The sequence below is a fragment of the Lissotriton helveticus genome, chromosome 5_1 (genome assembly GCF_964261635.1).
Source record: "Lissotriton helveticus chromosome 5_1, aLisHel1.1, whole genome shotgun sequence".
NCBI lineage: Eukaryota > Metazoa > Chordata > Amphibia > Caudata > Salamandridae > Lissotriton > Lissotriton helveticus.
In genome coordinates this window covers 1,681,878,958-1,681,901,914 of record NC_136065.1, presented here as the reverse complement: position 1 = coordinate 1,681,901,914, position 22,957 = coordinate 1,681,878,958, and the positions used below count along the sequence as shown (strand labels likewise).

The window sequence follows — 22,957 nt, the reverse complement described above, 5'->3', positions numbered from 1 at the left end:
TTCTACTGTCATCAAAAAGATGGCCTTCCCAGCCACTGACCTTACCACAGGACTGGTTCCTATTGTGCTTGTTTACTCGTTCACCGGCCCCTGGCCTCTCAGCACTGTACTCAGGGCCACTGGAGTTATGTGATTCTGCGGCCGCGGCGTTTTTCACATAATTATCGATTTGGCACATTTACCACACAATTTTTCATCTGCTGCATAGTTTGCAGATTTTAACAACAACAATTGTTTCTAGCTCAAATGCATTAAAAGTTATTAAAAATGCAGCGGCACATGTTGCTGTGCCCCGGAAAGCACTTCGCAAAAGGTTGACAGTTCACCGTTTGGTTACATATTGCTATATTGGAGTGCTCAGCTAGGACTGATAAATTGAAACCTTTGTCCAGACAGTGTTAACACGTGTTAAAATGACAAAAAAGCGACCTGATACTATCACAAAATGTCCCCCATTATTGGCATTTTCTTGTCGCTGCCACATGATTCCTGCAGCCCTAACGGTACTCCGAGCACTCTTTGTGCATCTAGGGAATTACACAGCGCCCTGAGTCAAACGAAAACTGGATCCAGGACACAACGCTCGTGAACATACACACAGGGGCTGACGTACACCGAATTAATGCATCCATACGAAACGCAGTACATGGGTAACGCCATCGCTTTTAATGCGTAGAGGCTGCCCTTTCCTATGGTCCCAATTCCCTAATATGTTTGTGACTCTGAGTTTGAAGGAAGAGGGGGGTCTAACATGAGGCTATTAACAAAACAACAACATTTCACAGGTTTTAGGGAATTAACTTTTTGTTAGGTCCCGCGACCGAGCAGAGCGAGAATTCAAGTGCTCAAAATACTCGTGAAACCACGGGTTTTTTTCGTGCGGTTTTCTTTGAGTTCAGGTGAATCACGTGGACAAACAAGCACGCGCATCAGCCTCCATCCCTCTCCCCGCACACAGCCTTACTTGGATTTCTCCTCCCCCTACAGGCTTCCCCTGCCAGCAGCATTTGCCATCACGGCCGCAGGCCGTGACTTCAAAGGGTTCCATTTGCTCCTGCCTCCCCGCCCACTGGTTCACACTTCACTGGTCTCACATCAAAGGCATCAGCCTCCCACAGGCTTCCCTCCCCGCCCCCCCCCCCAACGTCCTCTTTGGCTCCTTAACTTCTGCCCTCTCCCCCCACACCCCTCCCTGTTCCTTTTCGTGTTCTTCCATGGTTTCTCTTCTTTTCTTGCTTCCTGCTCACTTTGAAATTTTCATTTCCCCCCTTTTCCTTCCTCCTCTAATTCTCCCTTATGGTGCTTTCCTCCATAGCTAATATTTTCTCCTTGTTTTCTACCCACATTCTCCATTTCTCCTTCCCGCTGCCTGTATTTCACAGCACCTCCTAAGAGGTTGCGGGGAAGAAATGCCGTGTAACATGCTGGCCGCTTCAGCAGGCTTGTGCCGTATTTTTTTTAATCAACACAGCGCCCACTTATCTGCTGGGTGCTACCATCGAGCCTGCCCAGCCCCACTCATGATGTATGACTGACATGCTAGCAGTAAATCTCTGTCCGGATTTGCGTCCCAGCTCCGATCATTTTTTGTTAAATTGGGAGTGTCAAGGTGCATTTACAGTGAACATGGAGGAGAGACAGAATGAAACAAGCATTGGCATAGCCAATAGGTCTCGCATTTGGGACCTTATAAGCGTTTAGCCATGCAACAGTTGGTGTTGTTGCACCAAGGATATTCTGCTGCATAACTAAATACTTATAAGGTCCCAAAAGCGAGACCTATTGGCTATGCCAATGCTTGTTTATTTACATTTCTCCACGCTGGCTTTTATTCTCTCTAACACGTCCTCTTAGTAACTTCAGGGTGCTTGAAAGGGCATATACCATTCCTACTTCAGCCCCTTCCGCTGACGTAGTATCGACGTCAGCCCTATAGCTAGGTTTAGTACTCTTCTAATTCTTCACTAGGACATAGCACTGTCGAAACACAAATAGATGCATTTTGGAATTTGTTTCGCATAAGCAGCATACCTACTTTACGCAGAGACTGGTCGATCCCCCGTTGTTCAGTGTGTGGTGTGAGCAGTTGTCCTGTGTCACTTTTCATGGTATTCTTTTTTTCAGCCTAGTATTAACAAGTAACACAATTCAATGAAAAATAGACTTGATAGGTTACTTGGTGGCTATGAGTTGATTTGAGGATTCCACTTTGTATTGCACAAGGCCCTTAATCTTAATCGGGGGTCCCTATGCCACACCAGCCAGTTGAATTTAATGGCTGAATGGGCCAGGCATCTAAGTGCACGCCTCGAGACTCATGCAGAATTTATACATGCCATAATGTGCATTTCTGGTCATTAAATTCAAGTAAATTACTAAATCACACCTATTTCCCTAAACCAACGTGTGCTGTGTGTATGCAAAATATACATTATGCATGACTCAAGCTGGAAAAAATGTAGCATTTCCTTTTTTTCACGACAGTACGTTTTTTGCTACAAAAACATTTATTGAAACTGGTACTGGTACCCCTTGCAGTGGATACGTGCACTTTCCACCTAATCTACCCAATTTAGGCCCTCATTACGAGTAAAGGGCTACATCTCGAATCCCAGTTAAACATGTTTTTATTGCCATTTATGATAAATACCATTACCCCAGATTGAGGTATTTAGCACTTGCGGCAAATACTCCTATTCCGGACAGGAAAATGAGGCAGAACGCGTGGAATTGGTTTTCACCACACCAATAACACATGGTTTACCTTTTTCCAGCCCTTTTCCCTGATAAAGTTTGGCAGGTTTGACCTGCTGGAATTTATCAGGGGAAAAATGCAACAGTGTGATAATGATTTCACAACTTTTAACTTCTACCCGTGTGAAAAATGCTTGAGAACGGAAGTATAAGCCCCTCCCATAATGCTGAAGCCTATAAAGGCTATACTTACCCCTCCTGAAGTCCCAAGTTTCCACCGACTGGAAAGGCCAGGGCTGACTGGAAGAGAGGGGCGTGATGAATGGGACGAGGACAACAGGACCAGGAGTAATGAAGATTACCGGTAAGTAATATGAAATTACCATCAGGACCTCGTCCCATTCGCCACTAATGGGGAATACCAAAGCCACCCTTGGAGTTAAAACAGGGACCCCCTGAATTGGATAGATTTCCTGGGTCAGGGTAGAGCAGTTGAAAGCAAGGTAAAATACCCAGGCAAAATAAAAAACAACAATCTGGCAAAATAAGTCTTAAACAAATCAATTTTTAATTAGTACGTATAAGAAACACAAAAAAAGAGCAATATAGACAAAAAATTATAACAACGTATAAAATGTAATCATATAAATATTTTTTATATAGACATGTTCGGTATTACATGAAAAGCAAATATTGTTTAAAAACATTATCCAACTAACATAAATTTCTCAATCATAATGTACAATACTGGGCAATAAAGAATTTTTGATGGTTCCCAGGATTAATTGGAGATATAGAAGACTGTCGACGCGTTTCGACACATACAGTGTGTCTTCATCAGGACAATTTCAAATGATTTCTAAAATTTAAAAAAACAGTAATTTAAAAAGTGCTCTCTTTCATGTACAATTAATACGTAATCTGATAGCTGGTTAACATAGTCATGTTCTATTCTTGATGCCAGACGGTTATTGATTCAGACTATTGATACCGTTTAAGAAAGTTACCTACTATAATATTTACATATAAACATATATATATACAATATTTACAATCCTACTGCATCATAATCATCCACGAGAAAATTCAGGATACATAACAATGACAGTTTCAGAAAGAAAAATAGATGAAAACAAGGACTGGTGCTAGGAAACCCTTTTAGTTTCTGATATAAATGCTAGATGTTTATTTAATAAGGTCTCTTCTCTTCATTAAATGTCATATTCCAGGTGGGTCTAGGTGGATCTAGGACCCTATTTATAATATTCTCAGCTTGAAAAGTTCAATTTATCTTACCTTTGAACTTGAAGGCAAGGCTTTTTATGCTCGAATTCAGGGGAAACAGATAACCTATACGACGATATATTAGTATTAGAAGTGCTTCATGATCGCCACGACCTACGAAAACAGAAAAGCAACACGGCACTATAGATGAAATTATTGCTATTCTGCGTATTACACTGAGAGGCCACAGGTTATTTCGGGGTCAAAATGAAGACGTTCTATCCTAATTTTATCAACCCATTATTTGAACAGGTTATATATAAGGACCAAGTACCTTGATTGAGTAGGCTCTCTAAGACGTCAATTAGGGTATGTCAGACGGAAAGGAAACAGGCCAAGAAGATCCTCAATCTGCAGTTCTAAGACAGAATACATAACGTAAACATATCTTGTTTTAGCCCAATAACGGAAAGCAAAAGATAGACGTTTTAATCATTGCCCCGCACACTCTGTTACCTGATAAGGGGAGCAGATCGAAGGAGGATATCTACTTTCCACTTCCCGTTAGAAACTAATCGGTGATAAAAGGGGTTACAGCCACATACGTTCTTCATTAATTGCGCTGTCAAATGAAATATAGAACACAGCTTGATATAGAAACGCTATGATGGTCTGCTATCTTAACGTAATTTTTAATCTAGTATGGCTAACCACATACCTTGCTCGATATTTTACTAGCAGCGTCTCAGATGATTCCCTGAAGTAACGATTATCAAACTCCAGTTTCAATATCTCATTTCCGCAACCGACAAACCGTGTCCTCTGTATGGGGCGTGATTCCGCTATTCACCAAAGAAATAAATAAGTGTTTTTTTTATATATAGCGGCGTTGACAATAAAGGTTAGTATGGCGTTTTGGAAAAAGCCCCAAACGGTTTGATTACCTGAAAATTAAGGCGGGTCAAACAACAGGGACGACTGCCTTCGGTCTTATATCAGATGACGTTCGAAATTATCGCCATACCCTCTTGCATGTCTCCTTAGCGAAGCTGTTAAAGGGTCAAGAAAGACCGTATATATAAAAAATTACTGAAATTACTGGAACTTCTTAATCTCTTGCAAGAATCCTCAGTTTGACACGGCTACACATAGAACTTACTTTCTCTCTGGAGACCGGTGTCACAAGTGGCTTCCGTTATTGCGTCTGTTTCAAAAAGTTTAGAAGCGCGAATTCAATAGGGTTATATATACCGGTGATTTAATCAGGCCCCTCCCTCTCTTAAAGAGAGAGGGAAACATAGTATCCCGCTCACGATGCTGTCTGAGATTAAAGAGGCTGTTCTATACGCCTACCTAATCCTAGAGGACGGACTTACTCCCTACTTGATTGTTTGTATTTACTTACAGACCCAAGTGCTCGGAAAATCTATTTAGGGTTCGCAAACGGTGAGATATTAATAATGAAGCTCTCTATGAGAGACTCTCAAATACTACTACGAAGAAAGTAAAACTTGCAACTGTTAACTTTCAAGGGTTTTAAAGGAAAGGAGATAGAATCCTATTTTCTAGAGAGCTCTGCGCAATTAAATGATAGCGTTCTCCCAAGGGAGTTCATTGTTCAGCCCCTTGTCAAAGGTGCCAAGAGTACAAATCCAGTATACTTCCCTCTTTTTTCTTATTTTGTCTCCTCCTTTCCCATTCGGTGTGCGAATTTTTTCCAGTACACACCATTTCACATCAGCTGGTGAATGCTTAAATTCCAAAAAATGGCTTACTAAAGGTGCTGTAGTTCTCATTGTCTTGATCGCAGATCTGTGTTCCGTCATGCGGGTTCTTATTGTGCGTGACGTTTCACCCATGTAGCCCACGTTGCAAGGGCATACAATCAGATATATTACATTCTGCGTGTTACAAGTGTAAAAGTCCTTCATTTGCACAGTACTGTCATTTATTGTTACTGTGCTGCCCGTGATTATCTGATCGCAAGATTGGCACGACCCACAACGAGAAGTGCCCTTAATGCCATTAGTGCCATTGATGGATTTCTGTAAGAATGGGGGATTGGTCTTTGGTTTTGAGAAACGTGATCGCACTATCAGATCTTTAAGATTTTTGTTTCTTCGGTGAGCAAACATATGTTTTGAGAGTTTGCTGCCTGTTTGATTCACATTCAGAAGATGCCAGTTGGAATTGATCACCTGCCTGACAACCGCATCCAAAGTAGAGTGTCTGGTTATACATTCTAGTTTCTGTTCTTGATTCTGTTTCTGTGTGTTAAAAAGGAAGTCGCGGTCATAAAACCGGGCCCTTTTGTAGGCTTCCCTCATCAGCCGATGAGGGTAGCCTCGCTCTAGAAACTTTTGTTTTATTATTACAGATTGGGTGTCGTAATCTTTTATGTTTGTACAATTTCGTCTCACCCTGAGAAATTGTGAGAAGGGAATACTGTCTCTTTGGCATCTGGGATGGTAACTTTTAAAATGCAATAAAGTATTCCTTGCTGTTGGTTTTGTGTGCAAATCGGTTTCCAAAAAACCTTTATTCTCTCAAATGCATATGTCCAGAAATTCTACCTGTGATCCATCTATATGGGCAGTAAAACGCAAATTGGCGTCAGCCAGATTCAGCCATGATAGAAATTCCTTCAGAGTCTGTTCCCCATCGGTCCATACAAAAAAGATGTCATCAATGTAACGGTACCAATGGGAAACAGACTCGAAGAAAGGGGCGATTTCATTGTGAATAAATCTGGATTCGAATAAAGACATATATATATTCGCTATTGAAGGGGCCATAGATGCCCCCATGCTCACTCCCTTCACCTGTAAGTAAAGATTTTCTCCAAATTCAAAAAAGTTTTCTTTTAAAGTAAGTAGAAGGCATTCCTTGATGAAAGGTTTCGAGCACGGTATATGATGTTCATCAATGAACCACATTGTGGCTTCAATGGCTTCGGTTTGTGGAAATAACTATACAAACTTTCGATGTCGAGGGTGACCAAGACATCCGTGTTCATGTTAAAAGGAAGGCCTTCTACTTTTCGAATGATATCTCCTGTATCTTTAATATACGATGGTATAGAGGGGATATAAGGACGGAGAATCTTATCAAGGTATTTAGAAACAGCTTCAAGGGGAGTTCCTATTGTAGACACGATGGGTCTAAAGGGGGGATCTTGCTCATTCTTATGAATCTTAGGTAATCCATAGATACAGGACACCTTATTCTCAGATTTATTAAGAAACACGTATTCTTTGTCATTTATAATGCCTGCTGTCTGGGCTTTTGTGGTTATTTTCTGTATAGTTTTCACAATCCTTTCTGTCGGGTTCAGTCTGATTTTCTTATAGAAAGTGGAATCATTCAGCATATCAGTCATTTTAGTTTCATACTTTGAAGAATATAGAAGAACGATACCACCACCTTTATCGCTGCTTTTAACAACAACTGATTCATTGTCCTTGAGTTCATTTATAGACATATATTCTTCTCTTGTAATGTTATATTTAGGTTTTGGAACAAAACGAACTGCTTGTTCTAAGCGTTTCATTACTACCTTCTCAAATATAGCAGTTTCTGGCCCTATCCATACCATACCAAAGCCACCTCAGGCCGGCTATCAAGCGCAGCAGAAATAGTAAAATATTACATGAACTACCTCTGCTTGCAAAGCCTAATAGTGATTTATTTCAAAATAGTTTACAAGAAAAACTCAAGATAACACAGACAGCATACCAAAATTGGTACCATCAGACAATACAATATGTAAACGATAATAATGCACAACATTATTTAGTGTAGCTCAAGTGGCTGCACGATAAATCTCAGAAATGGAAACCCCATGGATTTCTGCCCAAGATGTCAACAACCCTATCATGGAAAACCCCTGAACCCCTTCGGGAGTTGGAGAACCTGATAAAGCACAAGCCAAGGAAATCACCTGTTTAATCCAGCGACTGATGGACAACAAGAAAGCCTTTTCCCCTCTACCAGAGGAACCAAAGGAAACAGAGAGTCAGAACAAAAAAAGAATTTGGATCTATTCACATACACCCAAAGAGCCCTCTTCACATCCAGTAGCTGCCACTGAAAATCTCCCACAGAATCATTCACCCCAACTACAGCAGGTGATATAATCTCCTGTGAAATTGAGAGGAAACCTTTGGCAAAAAAAGAAGGGCCCAGGCGTAATACAACACCATCATCATCTAAGGAAAAATGGATTGTCTTACAAACAATACACCTAATTCCCCCAGGTGTCTAGCGGAAGTGATGGCGACAAGAAAGCCCACCTTCATTGTCAGAAACTTAACATCCACACTAGGGGTTCAAAAGGAAGGGAAACCAGAGCCTTTAGGACCAATGGCAAGTCCCACAAAGGGCACAAAGGATGGACAAAAGGCTTGGAAATGGGAGAACTTTTTCAACAGACGAGCAAATAAGTCAGCTCAAGCTCAGAGAGCCCAAATAGCAACCAATTGAGCACTCAGAGTGGATACAGAAAGCTTCTTCTTAAAACCATCCCAAAATAACTGAAGAATGTAGTTCAAACGGTAGTCCAAAGGAGAAAGATTGAAGGACGATCACCACCTCTGAAAACTGCCCCAGTGTCGACCCTAGACTGCTGAATTGCAATATCTAAATGTCTGGGAAGTCCCTTGATTTGTAACCCTCTCCTTTCAACTTCTATGCCGAGAGGCGGAGCCTCTGGAGTGAGCGTACAGGAGACACCCACAAAGGAGAGGGGCAGTGAGGGGAAAAAGAAGTACCCTGAACAGCCATGGACTATAGAAAAGGAAACGATGACTGACAAGGCCAAAAGTGGACCACCAAGCTTAATTCCCTGTGTTCCCACAACATTCTAGCTTGCAGTTTGGGAATCAGCAGAATTGGAAGGGGGGAAAGCATACAGAAGAGACTGAGGCCAGGGGGTTAAGAAAGCATACACTCCCCAGGCACCTTCCTGAGGAACACAGGCACAAAAACAGGGAACTTGAGCGCTGTGGTAGGAGGCAAATAGATCCAGACTTCACTTCTCAAATTTGGCACAAACCTGGAGAAAAACTCTCTTGGTTAGGGACACTTCCTCTGAAGAAGAAAAAGCTCAGCTGAATGAATCTACCCCTACATGCTCCACCCCCTTGATGTTTACTGCACGAAGGGGAACCAGGTAACCCTCCACCAAATGGAACATCTGGACTGCACCTGTTTCAAAGACTTGGTTCGCCCCTAGTTGTTGAGCTATGCAATTTCCACCGTATTGTCCGTCTGGACCACCAGATTGCAACCTTCCAGAACCTGTAGAAAGCCCAAGAAAGCATGAAACACATTCATGAGCTTATTCCAGTTGGAGGACCGTCTGCTGTCTGGGAAGGTTCACCTGGCTTGAAGAGATAGCCCATCTAAAGTAGCCCCCCCAAAACAAACGAGCTGGCATCCATTGTCAACACCTTAGGGATTCTGGTTGAAGTCAAACTCCCTTTGCCAGCCAGGAGGAATCCATCCACCAAAGAAGATCCTGCTGAATGTCTTGTGTCACTGGGACCTGCGCCTTGAAGTCCCCCGAAGCAGGTCACCACCAAGCATGCAGATGGGTCCAAAAGGGCTGCAGATGGAACCTGGCTCATGGTACGTGAACACAGCCGCTGCCATGTGACCCATGAGTTTCAACCAACACTACACCGGAAGGTACTAACGGTTAAACACCTGGAGAGGCAGGGACTGCAAGACCATCATCCTGGACTCTGGAAGAAAGGCTTGTTGAGATGGGTTCAAAACCTGTCCCCAATGAAGATCAAATCATGTGAAGGCACCATCCTGCATTTTATCACACTGAGGCGGAAGCCATGATTTTGGACACCCTCACAAGCTACCCTGAGATGCTGAAATTACTGAGACTGGAATGGAGCATGCAGTTCAGATATGGGTAGATGCAAATCCCCTGAAGGTGGAACAAGGCAATGAGGGGAGTCACCACCTTCGTGAATAGTCGGGAGTCATCCGAATGGCAGAACTCAAAACTGAAAATGCTGTATACTAAAATACAAGAACTTCTGATCGAGGGGATGAATGGGCACATGGCAATAAGCGTCCTGGAGATTAAGAGTATGCATGAATAGGTCCCTGACGAGTAGAGGAATCACCTACTGTAAAGTCTCCATTTTGAAGGTCAATGTCTGTAAAAATATATTCAGAGATTTCAGGTTCAGGATCACCCAAAGTCCTCCCGATGATTTCTCCACCAGAAAAACGATTATTACAATTGACCACTTTTGGCAAGAGGTACCTGCACTATTGCATGTTTCTATAGAAGAGACTCTCCCTCTGGAATCCGATGCCGTTGTTTCTACTTTAACTTGGGCCACAGAGTTGGCCTCACTCTGGAATCTCTGGCCGAGAGGTCACAAACTAGCTCCTGTAACCTTCCATTCATCATTGGAAGTAGATGCTTCCCATGTTGCACTGAAATGGAGATCTGCCTCCAGCCGCAAATTCTGATGGGACGTTATTATAGAAATGTAGAAGAGAGTGGTTCTCGCACAGCAGAGGTAATCCTAATCGTAAAGAATTGTGACGGGTTTTCGTGTGCAGAAGGGTGGAAAACACTGTCTAGCCTTACAGTGTATCGATGAACATTGTAGAGGAAGCTCTCCCGCCTAGGGAGAGAACAACCCAACGCACTACTTTCAAAAGACCAGAGGTCTAATTCACTACTTCAATTGTAAAACCACTCGTGATCCAGATGAAAGAATATTCAAATGTATGGTTTATTCATATCCATATCAGGATTTAGATAGTACACATCAGTCTTTTTTGTACTCCACAAGTATATTCAGGTGTGTTATCACATCACACAACCCAATGCATTTCGGGCATGGCCCGTCGTCAGGGGAATTACTCTACAAAAAAACATGAAAGGACTAAATGTAATATACACGTAAATATGTCAGCAACAACCAAACTTGAGTACAATCCCAGTGAATGTGTGTTTAAAAATAAAAATGAAAGTGCTCAACTTAGTGTGCGCCGGCACTGCGGCAAGGAAACGAATGTGCGTGACACTGTGAAGAAAAATACAGCCATTAGCCCAAAAGTCGCAACTCCTGGTGCCATAGAAACCAAACACTAAACAATAGTCAAACTCAATGATAAGAGATTAGTTCAATCAAACGGGTGCACTAGGACGGATGAATCCTCAATAATCCAATATCCTCCACCATTCATGCAGTAAGAAGACGAGTCCCCGGTCGTGGGTACTTACTAGTGTGGATGTAACAGCGGGACTCCGGAGAGTTCCACGAGGTGAACGCGCAGTGAAAGAACAGGAAATCAAGATATACACAACGGTGAAAATAGAGGTAGGACTAGAACACCGAGTGGTGAATAATGTGTGAGCGCCATCTTGGAAAGTGCAAATCCGTAAAACAAAAATGAAAAGAAGGTTAAATGAACCAATATGAGGTTATTGAACATGCAGGATAACAGGTAAATCACAAATAGCACAAAAATTCAATGCGATCATTGAGACCCAACGGGGCCATCGTGGAAAGATACCGGATCCAAAAGTTCTCTCTCTTCAGTAGAAGGTTCTTGTTATTGCTTGTGATGGGAACTTGTTCCAATATTTGGAATTTAGGCTGCGCCACTGTATGTCTGTTCTCCAGAAAATGGGTAGCCACACTAGACTTCTGATTTTCAGTGCGAATGTTACTCTTGTGTTCCAAGATTCTCGTGCGAATCATTCTCTCAGTGTGGCCCACATAGCATTTGCCACATGGGCATTTTAGAACGTAGATCACATTCTTGCTGCTACATGTTGCGTTTACATTCAATTTGATAGGGAAACCTTTCATCGGGTGGTTCATAGTATTGCCTTGGATGCTGTTATGGCAGTTGCTGCAGTTGTAGCATGGTTTGAAGCCACTATACATTACTGCGGATTTAGGACTGCTGGTGTTGTTCAGAATCTCTTTCAAATTTTTGCCCCTGGTGAAGGCAAAGATGGGGGGTTCTGAAAATAAACCATTAAAATCAGACTCCTGTTTCAAGATAGACCAGTGTTTTCGGATGATCCTTTGAAATTGTGAAGAGGCTTTCGAAAACTTGGAGACCACCACCAAACGTTCGGTGGGGGCCTTGCGTTTCGGTTGTAGCAAGGAAGCTCTACTGTGTTTCTCACTTCTCTGGATCGCCAAATCCAAAATAGGAGTAGGGTATCCTCGTGCTCGTAAACGATCAAGGACCGTTTTGATCTGTGTCCTGCTCTCGTCAGGCCTGGAAACGATTCTTTTCACCCTCAGTATCTGAGCGTATGGCAAGTTGTTTTTAAGTCCCATCCGGTGGAAGCTGTGATAATGTAAGGTAGAGTTTCTGTCAGTAGGCTTACGGAAGACAGTGGTGGACCAGTCTCCCACTTCTCTCAGTATTTTCACGTCCAAAAAGTGGACGCAGGATGTACTGAGTTCCCAAGTAAATTGAATTCGCTGTGTGACTTGATTCCAAGTATTAAGGAAGGTAATGAGAGACTCATTGGAACCTGCCCAAAGTAAAAAAATGTCGTCGATGTACCTCAGGTATAATCGACCATTTTCTTGCCAAAGGTCTTGAGAGAGAATGTGATTCTCTTCGAAGTTTCGCATGAAGATATTGGCGTAGCAAGGAGCAGCCGAATTTCCCATGGCCGTACCGTTAAGCTGTAAGAACCATTTGTCAGAGACGGTGAAATAGCTATGATATAGCGTAAACAATGTCAGTTCCATAAGGAATATTTTCAGATCATGGTCAATGTCAGATTGGGCCAAAGTACTTTCAATGGCATCAATTCCCCCATCGTGGGGGATTGAAGTATAAAGGGAACTGACGTCCACGGTGCACATGATAAGATGGTCGTCTTTAAGGGTATTCATGACTGGTTCCAGTTTCAAGATGAAATCCGTCGTGTCTTTAACAAAAGAATCAGCTGAGATGACAAATGGTTGGAGGTATTTATCCAAGAATTTTCCTACGTTTTCGTGGATGCTGTTTCTCGTAGACACAATGGGTCTACATGGAGGATTTGACGGGTGTTTATGTAGTTTTGGTAGTAAGTACAAGACAGGAGGTCTAGGATTGGTAGGCGTGAGATATCTTTTAGTTTTGTCGTTAATCGTGCCATTGTCAAACGCCTTGTTGATTATGATCATTAAATCATTGGTATATTCCTTAGTGGGATCTCCAGGGAGAATGTCATATGTGTCAGTATCTCCAACATGAGCTGTGATTTTGTCCATATAGAAGTTGGTGTCCATGACTACCAGAGCCCCTCCTTTGTCTGCATTTTGACAGGTGATGTTGGGGTTGTCCGCGATTTTCTGCAGTATGTTTCTCTCTTTGCGGGTAAGATTCCCCCGCTTCGCTGGCTGTATAAATGGAAGTTTCAGGATGTCTTGTCTGACTAAGTTCTCGAAAGCATCGATGATTTTATGGCTTGATGGTGCCAAAAACGTGCTGTGTGGTCGTAGACCTCTGAGCATGTCTTCCTCCTGTGTGGTAATGGGGCAGATATTGAGAAAGTAGTGTTTCAAACGCATATTGCGTATCAATTTGAACGCGCTCACTTCGAGTTCCAATGTATTCGTGCCCGTGGTAGGAACAAATGATTGTCCTTTCTGAAGGATGCGTGTTTCTTCGTCGGACAAGATCGTTGAGGAAATGTTGATCACTAGATTCTCTTCCATGTTCAGCGTCTTCCTTTTACTTTTTTGTTTTTCGCAGGAGGTGTTTTTTCGGGTTCCTCGGCGGGTTTTTCTCCCCCGGGTTCTTTTTGTCGGGTGGTGCCAGGCTCTAAAAAAGGAACCGCAGCGTTGTTTGAGGTGCTGGGGGTTTGGACATCAGTATCTGTTCGGGTCTGTGCAGGTCTTGTTCTTTGATCCTCCTCTGAGGATGAGGTTTCATTGGCCGAGAATGGATTATATGGCTTGTTGGGACGCCGGCGGGCGTATGCCTCGGCCCAGGAATAGACCTCGCCGAGTTTGTAGTCTATAGTGTCCCTTTTAAATTTCCTGAGTTTCCGCTCCTGTGTCTCACGTACATGTTTGTCCAATTGAATGTTGATATCCTCCAAGGATTTCTTTAATTCTTCTGCGGTCATGGTGTCGTCTAGTTCCTTTCTCACGTTTGTGATTTCTAGTGTGAGTTCCTCCAAAGTCTTGGATAGCTCCTCCACGATCAATAAAATAAGATCGAGGGAACATTTATTTAGGATCGAATACCAACGTTCCACAAACTTAGTATTGTTTTTACAGAGAAGAGGTTTTAGGGGGACCCGTAGGCCACGGGGGATCCGTTGCACACGATGGTACCGGATGAGGGTACTAGCATGAATATACTTGTGGAGTACAAAAAAGACTGATGTGTACTATCTAAATCCTGATATGGATATGAATAAACCATACATTTGAATATTCTTTCATCTGGATCACGAGTGGTTTTACAATTGAAGTAGTGAATTAGACCTCTGGTCTTTTGAAAGTAGTGCGTTGGGTTGTTCTCTCCCTAGGCGGGAGAGCTTCCTCTACAAGGGACGTTATTATAGTCAGGAACGCTTGGGGGGGGAGGGGGGGAGACTGTGGCTTCTTCTGTCCCCTCTTCTTAGGATAGAGCTTTCTTTGAGGGGTACATTGTGGCTGTTGTTGACGAGAGGGTTGATGAAAGAAGGGGCACTTTTGGATATTCAACTTGTCTGAGCCAAACTGCTTCAAAAATGAGGAGTGCTTTTTCTCTTTGAATAATGTATAAATCTTTTCCTCCAACTTAAATCCAAACAGCTGCGAACAGGCCCGGACTGGCCGTTATGGGCACCGGGCAATCCCCCGGTCGGCCGCAAGGATGGGGGCCGGTTTTGGGCCCTGGAGGCCGTTTTTGTTGCAGAGCCGTTTTTGCAGCATAGCTGCAAAAACGGCCCTGTAACAAAATCGGCTGAAAAGCGGCCCTGGCAAAGTGCTTGCCCCCCTCCCGCCCGGGGGGGGGAGGGGGGGGGGGGGGGGGGCGGCCGAGCACTTTGCCAGGGCCGGTTTTGGTTCCCAGTCCGGCCCTGGCTGCGAACACTGGCAAGGTAGTCTCAAAGCAGAGAAGTTTTGGGCAGCATCATTGCACCAGTCTTTCAAAACAAGGTTACACCTAGCTGATATACAAGCACTCATAGTCAAAGTTGAAGCATGTACCACATCAAAAACAATGTCCAACACAAATTCTACTTCTTTCTCAATGTGATCCAGTAAAGAGGAACAGTCAGAGAAGTCATCCAGTGCATTGAACAACTTCTTTATGTCAGACAGCAAGGACTGAGAAACATAAGAGCCATAAATCCCTGCCCTCAAAGCCAAGTGAGATCCGGGAAAAAACGTTCTGAGGGCATAATCCATTTTTTTATTAGCCATGTCTTTGATAATAACATCCTCTGTCAGGGAGGTTCTGCCCACAACGCTTGCTACAAAGGATTCAATAGTGAAGGAATCAGGCAAATTTATATGCATGTCTTTAAGAGGATACAATTTAGCCATGAAGCGGGTCAAAATTATTTTGTCTGGATATTTTTAATCGCATTATAGGACATCTAAAATGAATGGATGTACAGGAAATTCCAACTCTGAGACACTGGAATTGATGCAATGGTACAGAAGATGAGGTCTCAGGCACCACCTCTTCCTGGAAACTCATGTTGTCTTTGACATGACCCAATAATTCAGGCAAAACCTCTTTCCCTATATATTTGCCTTTGTGTTCCTCCGGCCCAGGAACATACCCTCCGAAGGACCAGAGGACACAGGAGAACGGGCTCCAATAGACAACTCCAACAAAGGCTTTCTAATCAAGCGTTTCAAATGCTCCTTAGATACCCCATAGAGACGCTTCGCAGGAGAGGAAGAAGAGGATACATCATGCTTCCACATATAAGAGTGCTAATGCATGACAGACACTCCAAACGATAATTCTTCCAGAATCCACAATTCTATAGGAAATAAGCCGCTGTGCGGGCTTACCTGTTATCACTGCCTTAAGACTCCTTCCCTCAACTCAGAGCCAAGACGAACTCCCCATTGCACATGTGCAAACCTCTGACCTCCATGCATGCGCGGTGCAGAAACCTGGAAGAAGCTTGCCACTGCATCATAAAAAGCCAATCCAAAGGACGCCTGGCTTCCCCAGATTGCAGCAGAAAACCGTCTTTGCTTCTTCTGCCGAGCTCAGCAGCTCAGGAGAGGCACTTGACTCCTTCGAGGTCCGCCAAACTGACCTGGAGCAAAGAAATCTACTGCACTGATTGGTGGACCAAGCCCAGCAGAGTCCGCCTTCTCCTCATCCCGTCCTACAAGACAGAAAAAAGCAAGAGGAATGCTGGGTAAGTATAGCTTTGTAGGCTCTAGCCTTATGGGAATGGCTTATACTTAGCATTCTTCTTGTGTTTTTTCTGTCTTGCGAGGTGGGATCTCCTCGTTAGTGACAAATGGGATGAGGACAAAGGAGACTTTGGGGTAATACACTAACGCTAATGCATTGCACCTTCCTATATCAAGCGCCCCTTGTTCGTTTTGAGACTACACCCAAGTCCAACTATCTGGCAATTTGCAAGCATACTGTGCGCAAGCCTATTATTGGTGTCACACACGAGATGTCCCCTAAAACTACTATTCACATGATAGAGAGAACACGCCTTAGCTTTCAAATCCATATTTAGGTTTTTGCTCCCAAAACCTCAAATTTGTGAAAATCAAGTCGTGCTGTAAGGCGAATTGGTAAGCTACATTTGATAATAGCTTGTCTCGGCTGCTTTTGGCTTTACCAATACTTGTAGAAATGAAGTGCAAGTATTGGCAAAGCCAATAACAACAGATGCTCATCTTGGATTGTAATTTTACATACCTCCAAAACAGTCATCACATTGCAATATGGCGGTCATCTTGGAAAAGTATAACAATAAATATACAAAATAATATTGTTAGTCCATTCCTAGGAGGCTGCCTTCTGCCTTTTGACCTTACCAATTGCTGCAACCCAATCTAACAAGCACTGACAAAGCCTAATAGTGGCAGGCGGCTATCTTGGAACATTTGTTTGTATACTTCCAAGATGGCCACCATCTTGTGTCTTGGTGTAACATGGCAAGAGAGCAACAGACATAAGAAGGAACAGCATGCACTAAAATCGAGTGATAAAGATGACATTCCAGAGAAACATGCAAAAAAAGATGAATAATTCGCTGAAATCAACAGTGGAAGATTACACTCACCCAGTGGTTGTTCAATGGATGAAATGCTTCAGAAATGTACTTGGCTAATCACAAATATCCACTTGCCTAATCTTGTATCACGTAATGATGTGCCACATTATGTTAGCATGTTTATATAATTATTATTGACGATGCTCCGTGCACACTTATTTAATCGAGTTCAATCAAATGTAACAACTTTCATTTAGTGCTGATCCATTCGTTGGTCAAAGTGCCTCGAAATCATTATAGCAACTGGTCTGGTTAGGAGTATACTGCCCTGAAGAATGTGCGCACTTCTTACAGGGAACGTTATTTGTTAACACGTTACAGCCATTAGGGTTGAATGACCGTATTGAATTATCATGTTTTTTATAATTGCTATTCATTCATATGTTTTCCTCATTCACATTAATTAATTTTGCATAATATGTTCACGTCGTATATTGCATACAGTTAATCGCTCCCCTGAAAATCAGTTTGATGCCTCCTATATTTGGTTATCAGTAAAACAGTATCAGTAACTTTCTTACACATTTCAAGCAAAACTTTATTGCACGCATTCATTTCACGGACAATGTTGCTTTAAAACCAGTGAGGGAGATAGTCACATGACTACGTCACGACGCATGACTTACGTAGTGGCAGGGAAGAGAATGTTTGGAACTCCTCGCAATGAATTGCGTGCATCCAGAGGATTCGGAGCAACCCGCTCATGAATCTCAAGTAAGTTCTAAATAGGCTATAACTATAGTTCCGCTTCACGAGGACAGTAACATAACAGGTCGCTCTTAATTTGTTTAGAATGTTTCAGCGTTTAGCGCGTAGAAATATGAGATCACTACCTAAGAACATGTCCAGCAGGTTTCTTTGCGACATTACGTTACATACAGGTTTAACGATACTGTTTCTTTATGTAACATCGTGAATACACTATCTGTTAAGAAAAGATCGCATAGGACTCACTAGCATTAGAGTCTGTTCAACTCCAGGCATCATAACGCACGTACTGACGGTGATTAAGTGGTCCAATCAGAATGCCTAGCATCATATTTTTATATCATTTACCTTAAAGATTTGATGTTTTTTTCGTGTACCATTGATTTAATGTGTTTGTGCATTAGGATCAGACATGATTCAGGAATTGGTTGAACACAGTATGATATTGATTTATGTTTTATAACACAATCTGAGATTGATGATTAATTAGCTTCTTGTTTGTGATTTATATAGACCCCTGAAGAAGGGTCCAGGCAGTGACCCGAAATGCATTGGGCGATGATTCACGTGAAATGTATATAATGATTTGAACACATAAAGAATTTATGACAATTACGATAATAAAGAAGATTAAACTTATTATCAAGAATTTTTGATGGTTATTTTGAAGAATTTCAAGTATTGATAAGGAACAAATAACGTTCCCTGTAAGAAGTGTGCACATTCTTCAGACCAGGATACTCCTACCCAGACCAGTTGCTAGCATGCTTATATAACACAGATCTTATAATATCTTCTCTGATTACGCCAGGGCTCGTAAAATGTAAGGGGTTGGATTCAACCAATGCTCCGATTATACCAGCTATCTGATTAAATAAAACTCTGAAGATACCAGTACTCTATTTTGGTGAAATCTTTTAATAAAATCTTTGAATATACACAGGCTTTACATATGAAAGGCTCTGTTTATGTATGGGTTCTGTAAAGGCCAGCTTATTGATCACATAGGGAACTGCATGTGCAAGCACTTTCATTAAGCCATACTTCTGATGACTAGCAAAAGAAGGAGATAGGCCCAAGGGACCAAGGGTAAGCAGGGCCGATTATAGTTGAAACAAAAAAGATTTGCCTACCCTTAATATATTTAGTTTTTGCAGTTACTGAAAGCAGAAATGATAAACACGTTTCTTCTGTTTACCATGAAAATTTAATTGTCAATCCATTCATTATTTTCATTTTTTTTTTACATGTGTTCATATGTGAAAAAAGATTACCGTTGGCTTTTCAACTTTTACCCACATACCAACATACTGTGATTAAAAAAACCAAATTATATCAATAACAGACATAAATCGAAATCATAAACAATTTTCATACGAAAATGAAGTGATAATTGTCAAAACACATATGCAAGTTGATAGAAAGTAAATTCAACATTACATGAAAACTTTTTAAAGCATCATTTGTAGCATCAATACATTTTCAACAATAAAGTTTTTTTCAACCAAGGAAAGACCAGTTTGTTGGTTTCATGTGAATGTAAATCAATGCGCCTCGTAGTACACCGAGGCGCATTGATTTACATTCACATGAAACACCAACACTTTCTAGTGCTAGGTGATTTCAACCTCCACGTAGACAATCCTCTCTGCGTGAAAGCCAACAACCTGTTGGAAACCATGAAAAGTCTGAATCTCATACAACAAGTCACTGGCCCCACTCACGTGGCGGGTCACACTTTGGACCTTATCTTCGCCAACTTCTCGAATATCACAGTCCTCCCCCCCCCTTCCCCTCACCTGGTCTGACCACTATCTTATCCCCTTTATCCTTGCCTTGGGCTTGAAACCTGCCCCTACGGTCCCCAGAAAAGAACTGGGAAGAAAGTGGCATAAGGTCACCAGTGGCGGCTGGTGACATTTGAAAGTGGTGGGCGTAACATTGTGATACTGCACTGCGGCGAGTGAGCGTAGCGTGCGAGCTCGAAAAACCTATGGGGTTCGGGAACAGGATCTCCCCCAACGAAAATTTTGAAAAAAGAGTGGACAAACAGTGCATTTTTAAGCAAATTTGAGGAAGCAAGAAGGTTAATAAAGCAATTTGTGCTGGGCTTAATAAACATAGATCGGTCACTGCACCTCCCATCCCCTCACTTCACACAGCTTTGCTCTTGTACCCTCACCCAGCTTCAGAGACCCATGCTTACTCACAGGTGTACACACACTTCTCTAGTGGGGATTGCCAAGTAGACAGCCAAATACACAACTAACAAGCAGACACATCTCATTCTTGAAACTGTAAAGCAGAGACACCTACACTGATCTTATAATAGGAATTATAATGCAGACAAATAGTCAGACACTCAGCCTCCTCCCCCCTTCATTCTCAAATGTTCAAGCTTGTACCTCTGAAACAACACGCTGCATTCCAAAAGCCAGGAAGTAGTTAGGGGTATGAGGCATTAAAATATGTTTAAATAAATGCTACCATTACTTTTCCATCAACATACTGCACGTTTTATAAAATGGTGCACTGTTAAACAGTCAATACAGGTACAACCCCTTAAGTCTGCCTACTTCCTGCCCATTCTCTGCTACTGGGTACTACCAAATCACTCCACAAACAATGGCAAATATTAAACATTATGTGATTGTATCAGGATCACACCTTGCATCAATGGGGAACTGAGATGGTGTTGATGTACAACTTGTTAGCATTGCAAATAGCACACTTACTTTGTATGAGCACAGCAAAAAACCTTGTCAATACTTTAGCAAATATTTCACAGACCCTGGAACAAGACATTTGTTAAATGCCCTCATAAGGCAGACTGCCTATTATGAAGTGTTGCTTTTAAGTTAAAGAATCACGACTGCTCTGGTGAGGTTAAAATGTTCGAGGCAGATGTGGAAATACAGACTCTGACCTCAGCACACCAGCTTGCAGAAATCAATACCATTGGTGTGACGGATAAAAATCACAAGAAGCCTCTTCCGGGTACCAGTACAAAAGGCAGCAGTACAATCTGTGTGTCTGGTTTGTCTAGGTGTAAGTCGTGAATGGTTTTAAATTTGGGTTGAACAACCTGCAAAAATTCTAAAATGTTGCTTGGAAATCACAATGTTCAGTAGCCCAAAAATCCCCTAATCATTAAGTCCAATAAAACACATTGTTAAATGAAATGCAGAATGAAAGAAACAATTAGTTTTAGCGTGATTGGAAGAAAACAATACCATGATGTGAAGCACGGAAGTTGTATAATTTTAGTATAACAGGCGCAAATTAGATCGGAAAAGACTAACATATCTTTAAAAGTCGAGCTGTCTCGGTAAGTACTACTCTGAACGTTGATTTCTTATTTAGACAGCTTTTTCATTGAATCCCCCACGTTCTTTTTGAGAGTTAACTAGGAGTGAATGCACGTATACTGCGAAAGGCACTCCGAATTAAGTTATACTGCGAAAGGACGGGATCAGTTTTTCACCTTAGCAGCTGTCTTTCACTGGACTCCACGCCGTGATGAGGAAATCCTCATCAGTTCTTTTCCAGATTAGATATTTCGTACTTCCTCGAAAAATAAGTACTTCAATTGAAAACCAAAGACACTTATAAAGTATCACGGACATAGCCCAAATTGATTTGTTCAGAGAAAATAAAGTTTGAACATAATGGGTCTTTTCTAATGTCCCTTAAAGCATCTTAAAAGTAAAAATAACGTCCGCCTTGGAAATGCTCATTCACAAAATGATTTATGAGGTACTAGAAAACTTTACCCTTTCCAAGTCCCCGTATCACAAACTCATCTCAAGTTTCATTTATTCAAGGCTGCGAAACAAAACACGATGCCTGTCCGAGGCCCTGTTTTATAAGTTCCAGTAATTTCCGTCAGCAAGGACTTCGCCGGTTGTGTTCCCTCCATGAGCACTGTGTACCGCCATGCCACAGTAACCTACGCTGCTTTCACGGGAGAGGCTTGAGGTGTGTACCGCCTGCCTCAGTAATTTATGGCGCTATTATTATTTAACATATACTGGCGCGGAGGGGGGTGGGGGTGGGGGGGGACGACGACAAATCGCACGGGGCCGGGGAAGATTACAATAAACTAAGAAGAGAAAACCTACCGGTCCGCGCCGCCTCCACTGCAGGACCCTTGAAGAGCGTGGGACACCGGACCAGGAGGCGCAAACAGGAACAGCGGCGACGTCACGGCAGTCAGTGCCAACCCCTCTCTTACGCTGCAGCGTGCCAGGATTGGTAGAAGGGCAGGGATACTTCCTGCCCATTAGGAGACCGGGGGCTGCGGCATCAAACCCTCGGTCTCCTTACGTGCAGCCTAGAATGCGCATGTTCGGGCTGACCATGAAAATGATCAGCCCAAAAATGAACATGCGCTGTGCGCACTATTGCAGGGACTGTAACTGTCTCTAGTGTGCAGCGCTGCTGGCCTGTCACTCAACTCCCTGAGTGCTGCCAGAGCCCCGCCTCCACCCCAGCGTCTCTCGTCTCGTTCTACTTCTCCGACACTAATTCCTGGAGTCTGATAGCGTCGGGGAAGTAGAACAAGAATTTTGGGCCCTGCATTAGTGGGGCAACGCCCCAACGCCCCCAATGGACGAGCCGCCACTGAAGGTCACCTGTGCCACTTTAGACCCAGTATTCCACTTCCAGGCGGCACATCTCTCCACTGACATTGATGGAAATGTCTCTAGGCTCAATACCGCCCTACTCCAAGCTATCGACTCCATCGCCCCCCTAAAACCCATTTCCTCCGCCAGATCCCGCCCATCCGCCCCTTGGTTCTCTACCTCCCTCCGTGAGGAAAAAAGCAGATGCAAGGCACTCGAACGTAAGTGGAGACAGAACTACAACCCTGAAGCCAAAATTACTTATAAATCTGCTCTGAAAAACTTCCTCAAACAAAAAAAAACCACTATGAGAGACCACTTCTCTCTCCAAATTGCTAATGCCAAAAACTCGTCAAAAATCCTTTTCACCATTGTCAAAGACTTCATTAACCCCCCCGCTAGGGCCACACAGACCTCTGCTAGTCAGGCCCTATGCGATGGACTCTCT

General features: G+C 42.7%; 1 protein-coding gene across 1 annotated transcript in view; it reads right to left on the bottom strand.

Moving 5' to 3' along the window:
- Positions 1 to 3,365: 3,365 nt before the first annotated feature.
- The window catches only part of LOC144753776 (uncharacterized), a 63,063-nt gene continuing 43,471 nt past the window's right edge, over positions 3,366 to 22,957 (bottom strand). The window contains exon 2 of the transcript XR_013594523.1: positions 3,366 to 3,553. The gene's annotated coding sequence lies outside the window, so the exon portion shown is untranslated. The remainder of the gene's footprint in view (positions 3,554 to 22,957) is intronic.